We start from the raw sequence: 25,120 nt of genomic DNA on the forward strand, positions 1-25,120 counted from the left end.
AACTCTGGATTTGAAACCCGAACCTCTTGCATGCGAGACGAACACTCTACCAACTGAGCAAACATGCCACACACACAAGAACGTCTCTTACCTGACACACCTGTCTTTCGCTGCGGTTTGTTTGACCTGTGTCAGTTAATAGGCTTTCTTGTGCGTATGGCGTATTTGCTCAGTTGATAGAGTGCTTGCCTCGCATGAAAGAATTTCAGGTTTCAAATCCCGAGTTCGGATATGTCTAACTGATGAGTCCAAAATGAGGGCGAAACTCGAGTCTTAGACATTCGGTTTGTTGGCTGTCATGGCTTTAGTGAGCTGCGACGTTGTCTGGCTGTGGAACTAATTAGATATTCTCTCAAATTTTGAATATATATATATATACATATACATATATATATATATATATGTGTGTGTGTGTGTGTGTGTGTGTGTGTCTGTGAACTGGAACAAATATATTGAGGACATTGCCAAGGCTACCCCAAGAAGGTGGACACCCTCTAACATGCTAGAAAATTACTCACACCAAATAAAGAGTATCCTATATTTTTTTATAAAGGCATAATCTGACAATGCATGGAGTATTGTTGTGACATCTAGGCTAGTGTATCTGCCATTAGTCTCCCCGTTTTAGTCAGTCCCAAAGAGTCTAAAATCCCGCACTATCCACCAAGCTCCAGCATGTCCCATCACCGTAATGTTGCATTCTGTTGCATGTTTTACAAGTACTTTAAACAAAAACGTTCTTAAAAACTCTTAGCATCTTTTCCTCCCTTGATATACGTACTTCTGACGAACCCAACAAGCAGCAAAATCCCACCCCTTCACTGTTGAGATCTCTAAATACCGGGCGGCCTTCTACTATAATTGTTTCTTCCTACAGACTTCTAGAATTTGGAATTCCCTCCATACTTCTTGCTTCCCTAACTGTATTTACATGCAGAAGTTTAAATATATGAACAAACATTTCGCTGCTCAAATCTCCACACCCTCTGTTAGCCCGATCCCAAAGAATTCCAAATGGCAATATGACTCTTCTGCGACGAAAAAGATATTTAAAAACATCAAATTAATCATGGAATCATTGATTAAAAGAGATTTGGTACTTTCACGTGAAATATCGTTAAATATGTTTTCTCTGGCCGATTGCATTTGAAAGGTAATGTTTCGTATCGGGTTTCAGTCAACCTCCAATTTGTTCGCGTTTTGAAATGTCTCACAAAGACAGCGAGTGCTTATGGTCCAAATGGATCACACCTGTGCTCGGGAAACTGACAGTAGACGATAGTTTGGTGGGGAAACATTAAACGATTAAACAAAAGTTACCCGTCTCGTTTTGTTACAAGTTACGGTCGTGAATATTTATTTTTAAAGACAAATTCTTTGGGTTAGAGAAACAAACTTTAACGGCGAGATGTAAATCAACCTAAACTGATTGAAATAAAGCATATATTTTTCAAAGAGAAACATGATTTTTTTTCAGCTTGTAGACTATCCTCGTCACCTATTTTTCAAGGGAATTACCACTGATCAATGCCAGAAAGCGACTCAAGGATACTGATTAATGAGTAAAAGTAGGCCGATCAGATAACAGCATAATAATCATTAATAGTGGAAATGTGGTACAATTTGATTATTTAAGAGGACGGCAAAACAAAAATTTGTTTACATTGGACTTGAAAAGGAACATGTTGTAGTCATCTGAAAGGCATACTCACGGTTTAGAGTTAAACATCCGGGCAGTTCTAAGAAAGAAGCTTTGTTTGTGGAATTTGAGTTTAAATTTAGGTACAGATAGAAAATGAGGGAAATTGCTGATATTAGTTGTAGTTAGACAAGTGTTTGTTGTGAATGTTTTGCACGGGACATAGATTAAAACTCAGCTGAGTACTTGTAATGAAAATGATGTAATTGACGGCACCGCCTTCCAACTAAGGCGACGCATTCTTAGACAAAAACAGAGAAGAAATGCTGACTTATTGCCTACAGTTTTTTTGACCAGCAGGTCCACATGAGAGTTTTGCGGAACTTTAGTCACAGCGGTGGCACAGAGCGATAGACAGAGCAACTAGTTGGAACTCATGCGATCCGCGTGGTACCGGATTCGAACTCGGGCTCTCACGAAGCATGAGAAATATTTTCCACGATGATCAAATTTCATAGGAATTCATGTGTAACTAAATATCGACCTCTTGTGAATTTAATAATATACTGTTTAAATAAAAAAATATATTCATTGAGAAATAATTTAACCGTGAAAGTTAAAATATACTGCTGGGCAAAAGTATGAAAATTGATGATCCTGTTTTGTTTGAGGAAAAGAGTCACACGGATCAAAGTCACGTAAACAGGGAGGTTGTTCCAATGTTTTAAGAAAAATGCTGTTATATACTACTGAGATCTCATATTATATAATAAATAGGACTATGACAACAGCATATTCTTTTCATTGTTTTGACTCTCGAGTGCGTATCCATTGATATCTTATATGCTTTTTTATAGAGTGATGTGGTTCTCGGTTGATTAACTGTGTTGGATATATACTCGAGAGTTAAAACAATGTAAAGGATATTCTGTTGTCATGACCCTAATTATAACATAGCGGGAGTATAAAGCTAGTCAGATACTGTTCAACAGCAGACGCCGGTACATTGCATTACGCTAAAGTTGACAGCATATTTTAACTCCCTTATAGAAGCACAATCCTAACTGAAAAGGGTTATAATAATATTTTTATGAATAAATGTTATTTAGTTCGAATCTACAGACATGATTGTTTCATGCTTAATCAATCATTATCGTAGTAATGGATAATTACTGCCGGCCGAAAGGATTCGAACCTAGTCATAAAGTCACCTTTTATTCGTCAGTTCGGTAATTTCATAATTGTTCCGAATTTGTTAACAAAGTGTTTTTTAAACGAGTGTTCCTATCCACCCAAAAACATTTATTTGGTGTGGAAGCATTTAAAGATTAAACATTTCCTCTTTCTTGATGATTAACTTGATAAGATATTCTAGATGTTTTGAAAAGGTTTTTTTCCTCATCAAATTAAACAAACACAAACCACAAAAATCGAAATTGTTTTATCTATTTTACTTAATTATCTTTCAACGTAGTCGAATAAAAAACAATTATATTGTATCCGTTTGGAAGCAAGACATCACAATAAAATTATAGAAGACACTCGAAAGAAAAATAGCCTCACTTTTTCTCATAATGTCACATATTATTAAAAGAATACACACAAAAAGTTATCAAATTTTGATTTGGGAACATTTATCAAATTAGTACTATATTTGTATAAAAATTGGTATTAAAACTCTTTGAAGCACCATTAAAAATTAAAAAAAAAACTTTGAATAAACACATAAAACTGTTTTTGGAACACGTTAAGATGCACAAATTTTATTAAAAGAAGAAGAAAATCAATTTTTCTCTTCTTTGCCTTTCTTTTATTATTTTTTTCTTTTTAAAGTCGAAACATTTCTTATTAATTTCGGACCATATAAAATCCATCATCAGAGAACAAAAGAGTTCTTGTGCTTGTTTGTTTTTACACCTAAAATCCATTTCCTTGTGGCGTTATGTCCAAAGCGTGCTGTTGTTAAACGCACTAGGTGTCGTGGAACACTTCTGTGTTCGCTTTAAAGGTAAAAAATTAATATTAACAGCACGCTTTGGAAACGGACTTTACTTGCAAAAAAAAAACAAACAAAAAAACAAAAACAAAAAAACCCCGGCACTTTTGCATGTCAGTTACATATTAGCAAAAGAGATGAGTTATAGATCTCTGGTTTTCGAAAGAGAACTGACGCCTATCGGCCATTATGTGAACCTCAAATATAAACAAGTGTTTACGATAACGCAAAAATATATATACATAAAAAATAACATAACAAATAAAATATGAAAATCGAAACATTTATTGTATAAAAATGTATCAAAATATAATTTTAATATATTAATATAATTTTTTTTTCAATAAGTGATTCATAACTGACAATAAAAAAATAAATATGATAAAAAAACACGAAACATTGTTTTTAGAATTATTTGTTTTTTTTTACGGTAAGGTTGTATAAAAATGTAGCAAAATATAATTTAAAAAACATGAAACATAGATGTTTAAAAATAATTTGTTTTTGTCTTTGTACAGAAAAATTATATAAAAATGTAGCAAAATCTAATTTTAGTTTGCACGCACTTTTAGAAAAAGAAGAGTTATCAACCCTTGTTCTTTGGTTGACAAGTGGCATCTGTCTGTGGTTCTTGAAACTAAAATACACACATTCACCTCATGTCACTGACATACAGAAGTGCAAAAAAGAAAAAAAAACACAAAAAACACACACAAAAAACAAAACCAAAACAAAAAAAAAACAAAACAAAAATAAAACAAAAACAAAACAAAAAACCCACAAAAAAACAAAACAAAAAACAAAAACAAAAAAACAAAAACAAAACAAAAACAAAAGAAAACAAACAAAAAACAAACAAACAGAAACAAGCACAAGAACTCTTTTATTCCCGCATTATGGATATGATATGGTCCGAAATTAATAAGAAATGTTTCAACTTTAAAAAAAGAAAAAAAAATGCAAAAAGAGAAAATTATTATTTTTTTTTATTAAAGGTTTCGCATCTTAACGTGATTCCAAAACAGTTTTGTCTGTTTATTTATAGTTTTTGCTGTATTTGTATTTTAAAGAGTGATACAGTATTAAGCTATAAACTCGTATTTTGTGTGAATTTAAAGGAATTTAATATAGTATTATGTTTCATCATCTCTAGATTGCGTACGAACATGAGCATTCTAATGACAGTTGTTTTAGCCTTACTACTTCCGTGCAGATTTATGACAAATTGGAAGCGGAGTTTTTGTTTATGATACCATTATTAGAATACAGGACTAACAGGATCTTACTATCTGGTTAGTTTTTTCCAAGGTTCAACTAATTTTTTTCCTTACAATGTATAGTATTGCAGCATAAGAGACCGGTTCATCCGTGGGGGATGTGTTATATAACTTGCATCATATAACACATCCGTGAGGGATGTGTTATATAACTTGCATCATATTAAACATTCGTGAGGGATGTGTTATATAACTTGCATCATATTACACATTCGTAGGGATGTGCTTTAAGATGCAAGTTTTTGGAGAGCAACATTAAATCTTTTTATTGCTGTCTTGATAGCTCTGGTAGTATTTGATAGTTTGCACTTTTGGCAGCTGAGGTCTTTCCCCCAACTTCATCCCCTGGTCCTCCTCAACCATTTTAAATAGCTCTTCCCCGAGGGCTAGTTCCTGAAGTAGTGGATCTGTTACATGTATTAGCAGTATTCTACTCACTGGTAGTCACGAGGAAGAACCAAGGTCCAGTGAGGAGCTATTTTGAGCTTTTTCATTGCTGGTGGTGAAAAACCTGTCGTGGAGTGATCCAACAAAGGAGATTCCGTTGTTAAAATGGAATGAGGTGTCATGGACACAGACAGTCCAAATGAATCGACCGGTGAACGGTAGTGTGGTTCTGAACGTGCTCTCGAGGTGGTGGATTGCTCAATGATGGGAATTGTGATCGTGCCTTCTCTCTCTTTATTCCAATAAGAGCTAATACTTCTCTCTTCATGTACTCCATTTCAGCATCATTAAAAACCTTCAGACTGTTGTGTAACTGACAGATTATTTTTAGGGTGACACATTTTGTTTGCCTGGACAGAAGCGGAGATATCCTTCCAGCTCTCTGTCCTTGGTTCCTGTCTGCCATGTTTTATTCAAGCATATCCCATACCTTATAGCAGTGTCCACTTTTCTTCCCTCTCCCATCTAGAGTCTTGTCTTCGAACATTTCCTCTTCCTGGATAAAATTTCACAAAAATCGACGTCCACTTCCTGTTTGTCTCATTCGCATAAATCTAAATGAAACTAAATATAGTCAATATCATCCATTCTTTCGCCTTATACAAATAATCGTTTAGTCCAGCATTTCTTCATCTTTTCCATACTTCCTTTGGATCTAAAAAAATAAGTCATCTAGACCCAACTAGTCACGAATCGTCTGCTCCTTTATGATACCATTCAATTTCAAGTTTTCATCATACAACATGTGAAAGCATGTGCGATACCCTGCCCTCATCATGCGCCAGCCACGGTAATAACACAATTCCGGTAGCTCAAGGCGGCAATGCTCCTCCTGATATTATCAAGCAGCTTTTACCACCGGGCACGATATTAAAAAAAAAAAAAAAAAAAACCCAGATCAACAAGGAGAAATTATAACCCCTGTTTATGCTGAAGTCTTTTCAATCTCGACCAAATCCAGCTTGATGCACATTCAGCTGTGTTCTTAAAACGATCAGCTTTCAGATTGCGGCCCGTGATTTTTATTTTTGTAAGAAACGAGATGACTGAGCGTCCTAGAAATCTACAACAACCAACCTCAATAGGAATCACATGGCATCTCCAACTATGCTACAATGTCTGACCGCTTTTCTGTTTGGATTATGCGGACTAGAAATTATATATACAGGGTGTCCAAAAAGCCACCGAAGGGGTTTGAACTTGAACAGATTCTTTATTTTTCATGATATCTTTCTGTAATTTTAACACAATCTGACTAAGACATTGGGGGGAAAAAATGCAAAATTCAAACAATCTTTATGAAAAATAATGTCTTAAATGTTGCACAATTTCAGCTTCGCATATTATCTTTCGCTATGGCAATATCTTATTTCGTTCCTGATGTTTTCCTTCAGGAACGAAATAAGATATTGCCATAGCGAAAGATAATATGCCGGATGCCAGACATTAGTCTGCTATCTCATAAATTCCAGCTGAAAGATCTTCTTCAGATTCCTTTAAGTACAATTGTCTGAATCTCTTTTGCACTTGGTTCATCGGATTTATTTGCCAGTTAGTTTTTGAAATTCTTTTTCATGAAACCAGTTGCTCCTATAATTACTGGAATGATAGAGATCTTCCTGTTTTCATCGATGCTGTTATACTTAAATAATGTAATACTTAAATAATGTTATACTTAAATAATGTTATACTTAAGTGATGTTATACTTAAATAATGTTATACTTAAATAATGTTATACTTAAATAATGTTATACTTAAATAACGTTATACTTAAATAACGTTATACTTAAATAATGTTATACTTAAATAATGTTATACTTAATAATGTTATAATTAAATAATGTTATACTTAAATAACGTTATACTTAAATAACGTTATACTTAAATAACGGTATACTTAAATAACGTTATACTTAAATAATGTTATACTTAAATAATGTTATACTTAAATATTATGTTATACTAAAATATTATGTTATACTTAAATAATGTTATACTTAAATAATGTTATACTTAAATAACGTCAGAATTTTTACGACGTCATCAATTGTGTAAACCGTTGTGTTCACCGGAACAGAAGTGTAGTTCTAGGTGTTTCCGATTTCGTAATACCCAAGAAAGTTTAATAGTGTGGTCTAGGTAGCTTATACGATGACGGGGTTGATGCGCGATTCCTGTATTCCTGGTCTCACAAGTGGCCTGTAAGAAAAAAAAAAATGAAATAATAAAAAAATATTGAAAAAACCCCTCAAAAAACAAATAAACAAATGAAGAGAACAATTCAAAGTCTCCAGGAAAATACACGTGCCGCGGGACATGGTCCGCCAGCGTTAGATTGGCCGAACTTCTTTTCCTTCTTGCTGTCTCCTGAAAGAAATCAACTCCAAAGGTTAGCATTCGTTTGTTATTGAGTCACGACTACCGCAGACAACAATAAAATAACACCAGTCGCAAGTCCTTTTTTTTTTATGAAGATTAATTATAAAATAGATGGTGTTATTTTACAGATATGAAAAAAAGGGGGAAAAGGCAATTTCACTTCTTTTTTCAACAGCGCAGCGTGCGTGGACAGTTGCTAAAAAAACTTTTGCGACGTCAGAGTATCTTCTCTTTTCTCTTTCTCTCTCTCTTGCGGTCAGTGACCGGATTATGTAGCGTGGGTGGAGGGGCGTCTAGACTCACTCTCAGCTGCTTAAAAACTTGCTCAAAACTGGCGAAAAACACCACGCACATCCTCTTATACTAAGGTACGAGTGAGGGTGGACGAAGTCTGGGGGGTTTCATTCAGCTAATTTATGTTCATAACGTCCAAATTGAATTTGCCCTGATTGGCTAAATTGGTAAAATCACATGTGCATATTAATTAACTTTCCACCAGAAGTTTTCTCACACAAGCAATTCTGAAACCTTGACCTCGGGTTCATATCCAAGAAAAAAAAAATAATAATACAATTCTACACCATGCAATGATTTCCTTCACAAAACAATATTATTATTAATTATTATTATCAATCTCCTAATTCAGTCGAAGCTATTTTCATTCTTTTGGTTTGTGTCACCAACCAAACAAATTGGATCAGCAAGACAACCGAGGATTGGCGGGATTGTTTACATAATAAAAGCTTTAATTCAGCCGTTACTGATGTAATTTTCGACCATCACGGGTGATTGGGTGACAACGGATTAAACAAACAAAATAACAAACAATCAAAGCTTCATTGATTTCATTAGATAAAGAGAAATGAAATTTACTAGAATACCCATCCCAGGACGGATAAAATTCATTCCCCGCACAGAACAGATTTGCACCTCTATTATGTCTCTCTGCGAAGATTAAAAACAAAACATAATGTTATTAAGAATCTAGAATCAATTTCTGATCAAAATTAATCATAGTACATTATAGAGAATCATATATACCTAGAAAGCCAACGTTCGCACATGCATGGAGTATTGCTGCCACATGTGAACTGGTGCATCTACCAATAGAATCTTCCTTTTAAACGGGGTCAAGAATAAAATATCCAATCGAATAGATCCCAGACTATCAGCTAAGTTCCAACCTTTGTCCAATCGCCGTAATGTTGTATCCATGTACGTGTTTTTCAAGTACTTTTATGGAATGCCATGCCAACAGCATTCACTATAGGCGGGTTGAACCGGCTTCCTCTGTAAGAGGAAGTTTCGTGAGGATATCAGAATTCACAAGCAGCCCCCAGTAGCATGTGCATCCCGGTTGAGGGAGATGGTAACGTTAGGTTTTTTGCTGTTCTTGCAGGGAGGTGTCGATATACTCCTACATACAGCACATGGTATTCGCAAATGGTCACTAATCTGGTGCTGATAAGGCTCACCGTTGCTTAACTTCGATGATCTAATGAGAACCGGTGTATCAACATGATTATGCCGTATATTTTCTTAAGGTAGCCGTAGAACGATCGAAACATTAGTTTGGGTCATTTGACAGATCCAGAAACAGAAAATACCGATAACAGATACTACACTTTTATCTTTGCCAAATAAATAAATAACTATGATTACCTTTATTTTAAATCTCTACTATTACATAAAAGGAATTTTGTCTATGTGTGTGTGAGTTCGTTCCCAATCGCCTCGAAAAGGGTTGCGTCGATTTTTATGAAATTTCACACGAACGTACTTTATTTGTCTGGCAGTATTCTAAGATAGGCTTTGTATTGGAATGCCCTCGATAAGTATCAATAAACGATAATCGAAATAATCCGATGAAAGCAGCAACAGGCGATTTTTACTAAAGTTAACACATTACATAGCCTAACATCATAAGTGCATTTGAGAAGTTTTATTACCACACAAGCTGAAAGGTCCGACATATAAAATCAACAGTAGGTTCTTTGATATGATAGGGACGCATTCAGAATTGAATGTTTCTGTTTAAAGCAGAATTGTACCATGATACTTGACTTTCATTTTAAACTTAAATTCAAGCCATTATCACCACACAAACTGAAAGGCCAGGCATATAAAATCAACAGTAGGTTATGTAATATGAGAATGGCGCATTCGAAATGAATGTTTCTATTTAGAGCACGATTGAAGCATGATACTTGACTTTTGCATTTTAAACTTTAATTCAAGCCATTATATATATATATATATATATATATATATATATATATATAATTTTATAAAATCAACAGTGGTTTCTCTACAGTGCAATGTAGACTGCAATGTATTATAGACTACGTTACTGCGGGGAGGCATATGAAGTTTCCTCCCGGTTCACCATGATGGGTCCCCAACTAGAGCAGGCAATCAATCGATTAGATTGAAAAATGAACGATTTCACCGAATTCGATGACAATAAAAATATGAGAGTGTGAAGCATTTGTCGATCATCATTTAATCCCGGACAACGTCGGATCTCCCTGCTCGTAAATAATTGCGGTTACCTTTATTTTGTAAATTTCATTAAATTATAGACGAATAGTATGGTCTAATAAGGTTTGGTTCTCAGAACTGACAAACTAGTTGCACGATATTAAAACGGTTATATTATAACGGTTCACATATTTGTGTTGGCTCTCGTGGTAAAAAAAAAAAAAAAAAAAAAGGCTCACGTTCCAGTGGAGACAAAAACTAGATCCTTGAAACACGATTTGAAATAGTTTAGTCATTTCTGCTGAGAACTGTTGAAACGCGAGAGAGAGAGAGAGAGAGAGAGAGAGAGAGAGAGAGAGAGAGAGAGAGAGAGAGAGAGAGAGGGAGAGAGAGAGGGAGGGAGGGAGGGAGGGAGAGAGAGAGTAAACATACGGGCATATACAGAGGCGTAACAGCACACTGATATAATTCCCTTGTCTTCGTGGCAGTATATTGTTGCACAGCTTGAAGCCATTCAATATCCGTACGTACGTAGGTGCACACAAGTTTTTGTCGGGATTTATTACAAGCGAGACTGTATCGCCCTAACTAAATACGTTGGTGAATGTCCGGTAACGCTCTTGGAGACAATGATTTGTTGCATATCAAATTGGTTCTGAACTTTTTGCAAGTCACATTCACGGTTTATTTTTCTGAAACAAGAAATTAAAAAAAAAATTAACTTTTATTTTTAGATATTTGCAAGCCAGTCACACGCATGCACAGGCATATACATGTATATACTTATATACACATCATGTACATATTCAGCATTTTATATTTATCTATATCTATATCTATCTATATATAGATTATTCAAACAGTACCTTGTTTGAATATATGGTTAAGTGGCAATCTTAGTCATTTCGAAATTCTTTAAAGCTTCACCGCTCACCCATTTTTCGACCAAATTTTAAACAATTGTTTTATAGATTACATAGATGCTATTTATAGATCATCTTCCAGCTATACTGTGAAATTTTTTTTTTCAATTTTCGTTCAGTAAAACAAAAGTTATGATGAATTTACTGGTGCTCAAACTCGTAAAAATTCGTAAGGAGGTGAGCGACGTCTTTTATGTCTGGTTTTCATAGCAACCACATCGCTTCAGCGACTACTGTTGCTACTAATTCACCGCTCTCGCGAAAAAAGAATTAACAAGTGAAGCAGAGAGAATGAAAGCAGACGAGTGCTATACATTGTTGTACATATATGTATGTTACGTTTATATGGGCAAAAAGTGAGACTGAAATTAAACAAAGAACAAGTGAATTTTCTGGAAGCCTGAAAAAATTATGGATTACAATAGAAAAATGCGAGCATGAAAAGTAATATGGTTAAGTTTAAACACGGAAAAGAAAAGGACAAGCTATTCTAGTAAAAAATATAATAAATTTATAACTTAAAATATTGCAGCATTAAGATTTTTAAAATTCAATTTAACATTATATAATCAATTCTTAATGCTGCAATATTTTAAGTTATAAAGTTATTATATTTTTTACTAGAATATCTTGTCCTTTTCCATGTTTAAGCTTAACCATATTACTTTTCATGCTCGCATTTTTCTATTGTAATATATATATATATATATATATATATATTAAAAAGAAAATGTATCAAGCGCTGTTTCTTATGTTTGCTTCTGACATACACGTCTGTGCATATACATACATAAATCTTTCTCTCTCTCTCTCTCTCTCTCTCTCTCTCTCTCTCTCTCTCTATATATATATATATATATATATATATATATATATTTCTATTGTTATTGATTGAGATTTATGACTATAATTACTGGTACTTCACGCACCCTGAGCATTTTAGAATTTCCGTTTCCTTCCTATAATGCTGTAATTCTGACCTATTTTGACGTGCACACACGCACACATACATACATACATACATACATACTTGCATACATACATACACAGATTATATAATTATTTCCACAGCCAAACAACGTTGCAGCTCACAAGAGCCATAAGAGCTAACAAGCCGGAAGTCTACCACTCGAGTTTCGCCCTCATTCGGGCTCATCATTAAGACATATCCGAACTCGGGATTCGAACCCCGACCCTCTTGCATGCGAGGCGAGTAGTCTATCACAAGAGCAAACGCGCTACACACAAGAAAGTCTATTAACTAACACACATCAAGCAAACTGCGGCGAAATCCGACTATGAAATGGACCTACTTCGTCTCGAAGAAAGGATGTGGTAATCCAACAAAGCTATAACCCAAGCCAATACCTTACAAGTAGGAATTTTATACTCGCTAGAACGATGTCATTAAACATGCTAACCTAGCGAGCAATTAGTAATAGAGTTTTCAGAATGTTAGAGATCATATAATTATTTCCACAGTCAAACAACGTATATACTGTTTATCTATTATATAGATATTATAGTTATCGACAAACACACGTTTCACCGTTACTGTTACTCATCAGCGTGTCAGCGTGGCTGACTATGACAAGATTTAAACTCTTGATCATGGGAGGCTCTAATCGAGTGTGTTAATTATATATATATATATATATATATATATATATATATATATATATATATTGGCTAAATACAGGTCAATCAACATAATGATTTAAAAAAAAATGAAAATAAAGGGTAGCTAACCAGGTTTCGTTCTTCGCTCAGCAGAGCTAAATCGAGAAAAAAAAAGTCATGAATATGGCGGGGGGGGGGGTGAGAAGAAAATATTATATATATATATATATATATATATATATATATATATATATATATATATATCAGCAAAAGTACACGTCGTTGACTGGGTTCAAAAACAGCCTACGGAAAATGGACCCTGATTTATGAAAGTATGATAGGTTATGAAAAAAAGGAAGGGTTGTAAATTTGGGTTGAATTTGGGCTATCAAAACCAAAGCAAAATATGATGAAAGTAAAAATAAAATAGATAAATCCCATAATTTATTATACCATACCTGTTCACACCGAAACACTTATCACAATATTCTGTGGATCTATATTAAAAAAAAACCTTACTTTGTGACATATTTCCATTCTATGGAGGTCAGGTGCGAACGAACACCCCATAATTTTATTATACCATATTTCTTCAAACAGAAACGTAATTATCAAAGTATACTTACACAGATGAAAAGCCTTTATTAAAGTTTGTGCCTATTTCCATTCTATGGAGGCCAGGCGCGAACGCAGACCCCACAATTTTATTATACCATCCCTATTTAAGTTAAAACATACTTATCAAAGTATTCTTATGTACATCTATATCAAAAACACTTGTAAACGTATTAAAAATTTTTTTTTTTCATTTTTTATTTCCATACTTTGTGGACCAGGCGCGAATGCAGACCCCACAATTTTAATGAACCACCGTTCTGCCAGATCAATCATATCCATTCCTGTGTCTCGATACATCTTCTATCATTATATGTAATCAATTTTTTGAAATAGTCAACCATATAGGAGCCTATTCGTGACCAGACACACACACATACACACACAGACATCCAGCTTTATATATATATATATATATATATATATATATATATATATATATATATATATATATATATATATATATATATATACGAACACACACCTGTGCATATACACAGGCATCCTGTTGATTTAATTCAACTTTATAGCAAAACTCGTTTTGAAATTATTTTTAAAATCAATTTATTCTATTTTTCTTTTTATAATTTTTCTATTTATTACAATAAAAAGTTTCTGAATTTATGTCCTTTTCCGTTATACGAAAGGCTAAACAATTAAATAAATTGAAAATGAAACCTCATCAGATATTCATTAAAATTCGAAATTAATGTTCGAATAGGATATAGATCAAATCATTACACGTCATAATTCAGAAAATATTTTGATATGTTTTCCTACACGTCATCGTTTAAATGTTTTCCCTTCGGATAATTAATTTTATTTTTTTGTTATCTTATCATAGTAGAAAACCCCCAATCTGCTTGTAAAAGCGGATAAGTTACCTGTTTAGTAAGACTTATCACAGAACGTGCTATAAACTACTATTTTCTACTCTACTATTGGTGATCGTCCATTATCTTTCGGCTCCCAGTAGTGGTTCGCTAAAGCTGTTTTTATTCGACGTTTTTCGTATTTGAATGTATTTCTGTGATCGTAATATCTGGTTTTAAAACCCAGGGGTGTCATTTCTACGTAATATTTTTCGTTATACGAGATTTCCCTGGCACAAATTGTGGCTTGGTAAATAATGCTTTTGGTTAAGCATTTATTTTGTAGTGGAAAGGGTGTCTTATTTCTACAGATACAATTTTTTTTACTCATTGCTAGTGCTTTTATTTCTATTAGAACTAGACTATTCGTGAACCGTTGGGTCAGTATGTTATATTGGCTATGGAATTCATGTATGAGCGTGACACTTGTGACGTAAAGAAAATAGTTTTTTTTTGACATAACAGAAACATTTCTATGAAAGTATATTAAAATGAAAAATCACAGACGGATCACTCAAACATGAAAAAAAAACCCCTCCCTATTCGTATAAAGTTACCTATTTTCCAAATAATTGCTCAAAAATCGAAAATTAAACATGATTTTCCTTCGAATGGAACGCCGACGAAAGTCATTTAGCAGCAAAAACGCACATGAACCTACCGATGAGAAATATAAGAATGAAAAACCCAAATTGGAATCCTTCAACCAAGTTATAGGAACTTTAAATCTAAAAAAAAAAGAAGATTAATAAAACCTGAAGCAAAAAAATAACACCTAAAAAAATAAAATAAAATAAAACTAATATTGAAGCAGATTAGTAAATGTGTCAACAAATTCACCGTTCTCTCACAACGATTTTGTATCTAGAAATGTAAACAAAAAATAAAAAAGAAGGAAGGAAGGAAGGAAAAGGGACCGATAGAGAATAGTAGTAGTAGTAGTAGTAGTCTTAGCTTTACTACAATTGTTCTTATGTTTGTCAACGGGTTAAAGTTGTTTAGTTGTAAGAAAATAGCGACAGTATAGTTGTAATAAAGAACAGTTGCAAAACACCCCACTCTTCCCATGTTAAATAATAATTTCGAAATAATAACGTTAATATTTCAGTGTGCAGGTCAAAATCTGCAAAAGAAGCGATTTGTGTTTATTTGAGCATATTTTTCCGGTACAAAGACTCAAGTTTGCCCAGCTTGGCAAACTTGGGTTCTTGTGGTATAAAAATAAACCTAAAAAATATAATTATTTATCTCGTATCTGAAATTGGACACAGAAATGTAGGATTTTTTTTAGCAATTTCGTAAGCGGCTAGTTATATTTGGGTCATAAAATAGAAGGCTATAAAACCTTTTGGTCTTCGTATGAAACTATTAATTGAAGTATAGAAGATTCCGCCCACCAAATACCTTATCAAATCCATTCCCTGGAACATTAAACAATCTATGGTGATCCTGCAAACAAACGCTTACAATGATACATGATTTCAGATTTTCTTTTTGTCTTAATACCCATAAAAGGCAAAAATAAAACTGGATAACGCAGTAGATAATTCTCTTCTATAAATACTTTTATATCATGTGTTCTTCGGAATTGTCCCGGCTTCCTTTGTTCCGGCTTGTTTCACTCGTTCGTCTAGTGGTCTCCATCAATCCACTGTTTTAATACCTAATTGTTATACAGCTTCTTATTCCAGTAGACTCTTTCGAATGTTGTGGAACTCTCTTTCTGCTGACTGTTTTCCTTCCTACCTATAGAGTTAGTCTTTTCAAAATCAAGGCCATTTGTGATAATGCTCTTCCGTTCTTAGATCGTTCATGCCTTGTTTAGTGCGATTTTCATTTAAAAACTGTATGTGTGAAGTGTTGAAATTAAAGTTTTAAACTGCCGAATACCGTTTCATACACGAAAAAAAAAAAAAAAAAAAAAACAGTCGCCCCTCCTCCCCAAATCTTTGACAGACTATGGATACACACGAAGGGGTGCCTGCGCGTGAAATTTTTATGGCAGGAGGTGCAAGCTCCAACCACACCTCTACTGAGTTGACATTGTTAAATACCAGTGGTTAATGAAGTGTATGTACAGGACGACTGGAAACAAATGCTGAGATAAGCGGTGAGCACATATAGCGCCTAGAATTCCCAAATGACCACCCATCCGGTACTAACCAGGCTCAACGTTGCTTAACTGCCAACGCGATTATGCCGTATATATTATATATCTTTTCACCCACTGACACGCGAATTAACCGTACGTACAAAATGACTCCGAGTCAGCAAAAAAAATCTTCTCTATACGGCGGTTATAGAAATCTTTCGAATCGGAAGTTGAACACATTCGTCCCATTGAGACTCCTAAGACATTTTATAAAGCACATTTGTATTCGTTCTACAAACTATAGTCACGCGTCCTACCACCAGAAGAGTACATGCATAAATTTTCGTTTTCCGTCGGTCAGGTTTCGAGTTTGAGTGTCGCACACGCCACTCTTGGACTCTTGTCTCCATGACTCGAAAGCAAATTCAGCCAAAACTAACAAGACAGCTGAATACAGGTTGTCCCAAAATCAACTATCCATTTATGAAAATAGTTAATTTTGGTACATCCTGAATTATTATTCACTCAGCAAAACTGATTTGGACAAAGTAGAAAACTAGTCCATTCGAATATCAAGCAACGGAGAACATTGGTCATCTTTTGACTGCATATCGATCATACATATCTTGCACATTCTTTTATACTGAAACGAGAAAAACAACCCACGTTCAGCACGTCAGACGCCACCCAGAGTTAACCACACCCTGATAGAATGTGGGGAATCTGTGGGCTGAAAACGGCGATTTTACAATAAAAACAACTTGAAAGATATTTGAGAACATCAACATGGATTCCATAGTACGGTGTTAACCTCTCCCCCTTCCCCAAATATAAACTATGGAATCGTGACTAAAATCCACAATCCGTTCATAATACATTACACACCATTCTCCTTAAATATGAATACAACATAGAAACAAACATACATCATCCGTAATTTATAATTAATTTATTTTTAAATAATGCTAAAGCCATTAGGGTCCATACAGAGATACAGATCTCTCCTAAAAAGGGACATTTTAGCAGATTACAGTACATTTTTTTAAACTGTATTCATTATTTGAGTCGTTGAAGATTCAGAATGGATTATAAGAGACTTTTCTAAATAGTAAAGGTTTATCCCAGGCAATGAAACAATAGTATGTCTCTGGAATATGTAAGAAATAGTTCTTTGAATAAATTATATATATTATACCGGGGATCTATTTTATTTCTGTCCCCCATGCATGACACTACGCGTCGCGTCATCTGCTACTGAGTTGACATTGTTAAATGCCAGTGGTAAATAAAGTGTATGTACAGGACGACTGGAAACAAATGCTGAGATAAGGGTTATCCAAGGCAATGAAACAATAGTATGTCTCTGGAATATGTAAGAAATAGTTCTTTGAATAAATTATATATATTAATATATAATATATATATAATTTATTCAAAGAATTATTTCTTACATATTCCAGAGACATACTATTGGGGATCTATTTTATTTCTATCCCCCATGCATGACACCACGTGTCGCATCATCTGCTATGACATCATATATGACGTCATATATATATATATATATATATATATGATTAGTTGTTTTTGGAAAAATAAAACAAGCAGAGTGCCCAATTAAAAGGAAAATCCGAAAAACAAGAGCGTATTTATATTTTGTATTTTGTGTACAAAAAGTTGTTAGATGAGATAAGTCATTGGTACCGTCGGTTTCAAGACCGTTTTAGATATCCGTATCAAGCTCTCTTCAGCCAATACTCATCTCTCAGATGAGTATTGGCTGAAGGGTGCTTAACATGTATATCTAAAACGCTCCTAATTATCGGGCTTGAAACCGACGGTACCATCTAACAACTTTCTGTACACAAAATACAATATATATATATATATATATATATATATATATATATATATATATATATATATATATATATATATATATTAAAACAGACTTATAAAGTATGCACTTGTTTTATTAGAACATTTCAGTCCACATAGTAAAAATAAACTTCCGTCTTGTCCACCAAGTATTTGTCGTTCAATGATACATGGAACATTTTGTTGATCGTCACATGATTAGATTTTTTTGTTTATCAAAGATAATGTCCGTGAAAACAATCCAAAGCTAATCATAGGAACGAAACAAGAGAAAAGTGAATTCAACGAGAACAAAGAACAACTATCCTTTTACGCCCTTTGCATTAAACCAAGCCACAGCCCACGTTATTATCTCGTTACCTAGTTGCATTTAGAATGATCGGTTAATTAGTGTAAGAAGCACTTTTATATATATATACTAGAGAGGGGTACCCGGCTTTGCCCGGGTGTTTGGAGGTGTGTGTGTGGGGGGGGTTTAAAAAAAAGTAAGTATGAAGATCGAACCCCAATCGTTGAGGCAAAGTTGTGAAAAAAAAATACATGCGACGTTGACCATTGCCCCACCCCGACATGCTTACGGAAACACGTTTGAATTTATTTAATTACTTGGATTTAGCAGGTGCTCGTTTTAATGAGTTAATGAGGTCAAGTTTGACTGCGGGATAATATTCATTTACTGTGGAACGCTCCCCCCCCCAAGATGTTATAGGAAAAAGACTAACCCACATGCGGCGAGCGACAAATGTTGAATATTTATCTTCCCAAAATCGAGAAAATTAAATAGACAGGCGAGCTTCGTTGTTAACTGTGAGATATTACGATTTATATGTGATATAAAAAGTTTTAAAAAGTTGTGAAGCGAGCGACCGCTTCTCTGAAAAAAGCCTCTTGTAGACACACAGAAAAAGCGAACACACATACATACATACATACATACATACATTTTCGCTTTTATATTTATAGACTAGCAGGGGTGCCTGGCGTTGCCCGTGTGTTTGTAGGTGTGTGTGGTGTTAAATAAAAAAGAAACCGGGGGGGGGGGGGTAGGATCGAACCCGAAGCCCTGAGGCGAAGTTTGAAAATAAAATCGGCCAACCAGAATGAGTTAGTGAAAGATGTTTGAAAGTCGCCGAGCGTTACTACGACTATGTAAGCATTTTTATAAGCGAAGTAAGAAAAGAAAACAACGTTTTAATTAAGCGGGGGGGGGAGGTAATCAAATCATAAAAAACACAAAAAAATCTAACGTGAGGCAAACGAACGTTGAAAACAGAACCGAACACGTGAAAAATGACTTAAATGAGCCTATTTCGATATTAAAACTTAAAAAATCGGTGGATACCCGGGTGTCGCTAAGAATAAGCGAAGTAAAAAAAAAAGAAAAAACCAAGAAAACGAACGTTACATGAAAAATGGCTTAAATAATACAGGGTTCAATATTTAAATTTAAAAAATCGAAAAAAACAAAAACATCTCACACCACGATTCGAACCCAAAACGTTCAGATAATGATCAAACGCGTTAACAAACTGCGCTAAAGCGACGGAGATGAAATATACTCGGTTTTTAAACTATTTAAAGTAAATCAGGTCACGACGTCATGACGTCATCTGACGCATGTGTAGAATCGGATCGTTACGAGAAACCCGTTTTTGTTGACCCCCTCCCTGTGGAAAATTGTTGATTTCAGGGTGAAAAAGTTAACGTTTTTGGCCAACTTTTCGATATTTTTCAAGCGATATTTTTCTATCATTGCCTCACAGGCTTGTACAAAACACATTTAACATGGCGCCTTATTTTATGTTTTGCAAAAATTCCATGTAACATATTTAACAATTGAAAAATATAACACAACTAATAATTATTATTAATTGCCTGAAAATTGAATTTTGTACTGATTTATATATTTTTTATTAATTGAAACTTCTTTATGTAAATAGACTTTGTACTATATCGAATACTAGCATTTCAGCCCGGCGTTGCCCGGGTGTTTGGAGGTGTATGTTGAGCAAAAAAAAGCGGACATTTTTTTTTATCTTTTGACTCCTATTATGACCCCTTAACATTTATTGTTTTGGTCTCAAATAAAGTTATTAAGTTAGGTCCATGTCCAAGGAACATATATCTAAAATTTCAAGTGTTTAGACCCCAAATTGTCGGAGGAGTTTGGTAGAGTTCTCAAAGGTCAAATCGTTGAACTTTGGCCCCTTAACAGCCAAATTTCTGGCCGAAAACCAAACGTATATTTTCCCAAATCTCAGTACCCTGTATATCAAATTTCGAGTCTGTAGACTTAAAATTAACAGAGTTATTGCGAAGGAAAATGTACATAGACACACAGACAGACACACACACAGACAGACACACACACAGAGACACGTTCACGCTTATAGATATACAAGCATGGGTGCCCTGCGTTGCCCGGGTATTTGAAGGTGTATGCTGAGCAAAAAAAAAAAAAAAGCGGTCAATTTTTTTAAACTTTGACCCCTATTTTGACTCCTTAAAATTTCAAGTGTGTAGACACCAAATTGTCGGGGGAGTTTGGTAAAGTTCTCAAATGTCAAATCGTTGAACTTTGACCCCTTAATCGCCAAATATCTGGCCAAAAACCGATCACATCGATTTTCCCAAATCTCAGTACCCTGTATATCAAATTTCGAGTCTGTAGACTTAAAGTTGACAGAGTTATTGTGTAGGGAAATGTACACACACAGACACACACAGACGGACAGACACTTTCACTTATATATATATATCTATATATATAAAAGCGAAAATGTATGTGTGTTCGCTTTTCCTCGATGTCCACGAAAGGCTTCTTTCAGAGAAGCGCTTGCTCGCTTCACAACTTCTTAAAACTTTTTATATCATCTATAAATTGTAATATCTCAGAGTTATCCACGGAGCTCGCCTGTCTATTTAATTTTATTGACTTTCAAACGTTAATTATTCCACATTTCCCCGCATCGGCACGCGTTACATTCGGTTTTCGGTATAAAAAAAGCGAAACTTGACTCCGAAAGCCAGTTGTCTCAAGAGAGCTAAGTAACGTTTGTTGACTTCGTCATATCAGACTGTAGCTTTCATTTCGCTCCTCCTAATAAACAGGGAGCGGGTTTTTAAAAACAAACAAACCTATTTATTCACCTCATTCAAAACTGTCCCGCATAAAATCGTAACTGCTGAATACCTATCGCCGTCACGTCAATCAAAAACGCGCACCTGTTTTTTTAAACACTTTACTATTTTCCAACTGCGCGTCGTGAAGGCTTCGTTTTTTTTGTTGTTTTTTTTCACATTTTCGGGGTTTTTTCACATACCCCGAAAAACACACGGGCAACGCTGGGTACCCCTCGCTAGTATATATATAAAACTGAATGTGTGTGTGTGTGTGTGTGGGATCACGAATAGGCTCCGATATGGTTGACTATTTAAAAAAAAACTGATTACATATAATGATAGAAGATGTATCGAGACACAGGAATGGTTATGTTTGATCTGGTAGAACGGTGGTTCATTAAAATTGTGGGGTTTGCGTTCGCGCTTGGTCCACAAAGTATGGAAATAAAAAATTAAAAAATTGAAAAAAAAAAAAAAACATTTACAAGCGTTTTTGATATAGATGTACATAAGAATACTTTGATAAGTACGTTTTAATTTAAATAGGGATGGTATAATAAAATTGTGGGGTCTGCGTTAGCGCCTGGCCTCCATAGAATGGAAATAGGCACAAACTTTAATAAAGACTTTTCATATCTATCTGTGTAAGTATATTTTGATAATTATGTTTCTGTTTGAAGAAATATGGTATAATAAAATTATGGGGTGTTCGTTCGCACCTGACCTCCATAGAATGGAAATATGTCACAAAGTTTAACAAGGTTTTTTACTATCGATCCACAGAATATTGTGATAAGTGAACAGGTATGGTATAATAAATTATGGGGTTTATCTATTTTATTTTTACTTTCATCATATTTTGCTTTGGTTTTGATACCCCCCCCCAAAAAAAAAAAAAATTTAACCCAAATTTACAACCCTTCCTTTTCATAACCTATCATACTTTCATAAATCAGAGTCCATTTTCTGTAGGCTGTTTTTGAACCCAGTCAACGACGTGTACTTTTGCTAGTATATATATATATATATATATATATATATATATATATATATATGTGTGTGTGTGTGTGTGTGTGTGTGTGTGTGTGTGTGTGTGTGTAGGCAAAGTGAGAATCGTATAAAAGTAGGGTCTCAACCAACAGAGCCAGCAAGAAATAACTTACCCAGAAGAAATAAATAAAAAAAGAGAGTACGCTCACATGTAAACTTGCGACCCGCAACCAAACAAAAGAACGTCAGGTGAAAACACAACATCCTTGACGGATGCAAATAGTTTTTTTGTTTTTTTTTGCGATCGTTTTTGCAACAAGATTGAACGAACCTCATTATCTTATTTTTCCCTTTCATTGTTTTCCTTATTGGTTTTTAGAGAGTTTTTTATGTTTTGTTTTATTTCTTTCTTCGACATCTCAGGCCTACCTGTTTCTGCACAACAAAAAGCTACGTGGGATTTATTTCCTCTTAATTTTGCTTTTTTTTAAAAAATATTTTTTGAAGGTGCCCTCGACGGAAGAATCTTAAAGATCACGTCGTTAGTGAAAGCTGAAACTAATGTTTACACCTGTAAAGGCATGTAGAAAAATTCCTAAACTTCAACAGATGGTATAGTCATGAATAGATTCACTTGAACAGAGAAACTGAATTGCTACTTACAACCTCACAAAAGAGTACGATCACAATAAAACCCAGGAATAAACGTAAATGCAGACTATGCAAGCAAAGAGACGAAACAGCAAATTGCATAAGTGACTATAGCATGTTGTCCCAAAAGGAATGAGGAAGTCAGTTTTTGGGAACTATTCTGACATTATCTTCCTGAATGTTTGAGATGAGGATTGATTATTCGTTTTATTAGATTATTCAGACGCCTGTTCTCATCATTAACATTATTCTCTAAACATTTTTCGCCAATCTCCAACTTTCTTCAGGTGTATTAACGTCGAACTCGGGAAACTGCACGAAAATTTTGAACAAACTCTTTATTTAATCCATAAAGTTAATCTCTTTCCGTTAGCTATAATTGGGTAAAAGTCTTAAGTAATTCGCAATTTTATTTTTAGTGTCGTCCGCACTGAGGTTTGAACCTTTGACTTCCAAAAGAGTGTCACTTAGAACTGAATTTGACGTGGAACTTTATCCGATACGCCACGAATCCATGACAATTCTAGTATGAATTTTAGCAGCCTTAACCCTATTCTTGTTTTTAGATGTGCAGTTTTGCTATGTATTATCTCTCTCTCTCTCTCTCTCTCTCTCTCTCTCTCTCTCTCTCTATATATATATATATATATATATATATATATATATATATATATATATATATATATATATATCGTCTCTTCACCATAAGAGATGGAAATGCTTAAACGGGACCAAAGACGATAATGACGACTTTGTCACGTACACAGCGGTAGTAAACAAACATTGTGATGACTTCAACTTGTCGGAAATAAAAGCAGACAATTTTAAATGCCTTGTTTTTGCACAAGATTTAACCTCAGGAAAAGATGCGGAAATCAGGCGCAGAGTTCTAACGAAGTTAGAAAACGAACCGAACTTGATACTGCAAAAAGTGACTGAGGATTGTCAAAAAGTGGAAATAATAAAAAAATATGCGCAAATATCTAAGCGGGTATCGCAAATATATAAAAAAATAACCAAGGAAATACAAGACGGTTCACAATGCAAAATTACCGTCAAAAGTCTGAAAAACCAAAAGCACCAAGCCCTTATTTCAGATGTGGTGGTAAACACTAGGTAACGGATTGCCCATACTTAACAAGAAAATGTCTTATAGGTTATAAAATGGGACATAAAAGTCTCACTGCAGGAAAAATCAGAACAAAAGTACGCCAAATCATATCCCGAGACACCTTAGAAGAAACCTACATAAATACGTAACTGTCAAAATATTCGGTATAGATATTAAATTTCAGTTGGACAGTGAATCAGATCTAAAAAGATAGTAAACTTCAAAACGAGACATGAAAACCTATTCTGCTAAGAACCCATAGAACGGCAGAAGTCGTTAACGGCATTAAAATCAATTTTGAGGGTAAATTAATCACCAACACCACCTTGCTAGGAAAAACTAAAGAGCTCCAAATTAATGTATTAAAAATAGTGAAAACCTCTTCGGCTCTGACTGGATGGATAAGTTTAATCTCCACATTTTGCAAAAAATAGAAGCCTGTCCAGCGGAAACTAAGAAAAATAACTAGCTTAAGGGAGAATTCCTAGATGTATGCACTTCTGGCCTTGGGAGATGTACAAAAATGGCCGCGGATTTGAAGCTGAAACCGGGCACACAACCGGTTAAAAAAAAAAAAACGCAACGTCCCTTTCGCATCCCTGAACAAGATAAATCAGGAACTGGGCAGATTTAAAAACACCTCTTAAGCATTTCAAGAACAACGTTTCCTTTTGGGAACAGGGCACGATCCCAAAAAGAATCGGCAATATCACATACATCATTCAGTGCCCAAAATTCGAACATAAAAGGCACCTGAACCAACTAAGGAAACGCACCCCGAGGATCAAGCAGAACCACAACAGGAAGGCATAGAGGCAATCGGGATTGTATATGACGTTTTTAACATAGAACCTCCACAAATAATGCCAGAGCCAAGATGCTCCGGCGGAAAGAGAAAGTGCACAGACCCTTTGCTGGTCTGTCCCCCAAAGAAAAAAATACTGATTTCACACCTCGAGAAATCAGCTTGGGAAAAGGGTGTTGTGGGGGAACCACCTTCTGAATGGACTCAACCCCCGTTCATA

This window comes from Euprymna scolopes, chromosome 6, assembly GCF_053919585.1.
Source record: "Euprymna scolopes isolate OS-2025 chromosome 6, ASM5391958v1, whole genome shotgun sequence".
Lineage (NCBI taxonomy): Eukaryota > Metazoa > Mollusca > Cephalopoda > Sepiida > Sepiolidae > Euprymna > Euprymna scolopes.